This window comes from Penaeus monodon, chromosome 24 (assembly GCF_015228065.2).
Source record: "Penaeus monodon isolate SGIC_2016 chromosome 24, NSTDA_Pmon_1, whole genome shotgun sequence".
Classification (NCBI taxonomy): Eukaryota; Metazoa; Arthropoda; class Malacostraca; order Decapoda; family Penaeidae; genus Penaeus; species Penaeus monodon.
Window position 1 is genome coordinate 36932112 of NC_051409.1, and position 223 is coordinate 36932334.

Sequence of the window (223 nt, forward strand, 5' to 3'; positions counted from 1 at the left end):
CCTTACTAGCACAAATGTTCAGGCTTGACTTAAACTTGCATATATATTCTTGTTCAGACACGGTTTACACATGACCTTTAAACAATCAGAAATCCCGTAAATAATATTTACCATAATTATTTACTTGTATCATCGATCAGGTGTGACATACTGCAGAGACCAGCTAAATGATAACACGAATGGGTGTTGTGGCCGTTAGCATTATCAGCATTGTGATCTTGAT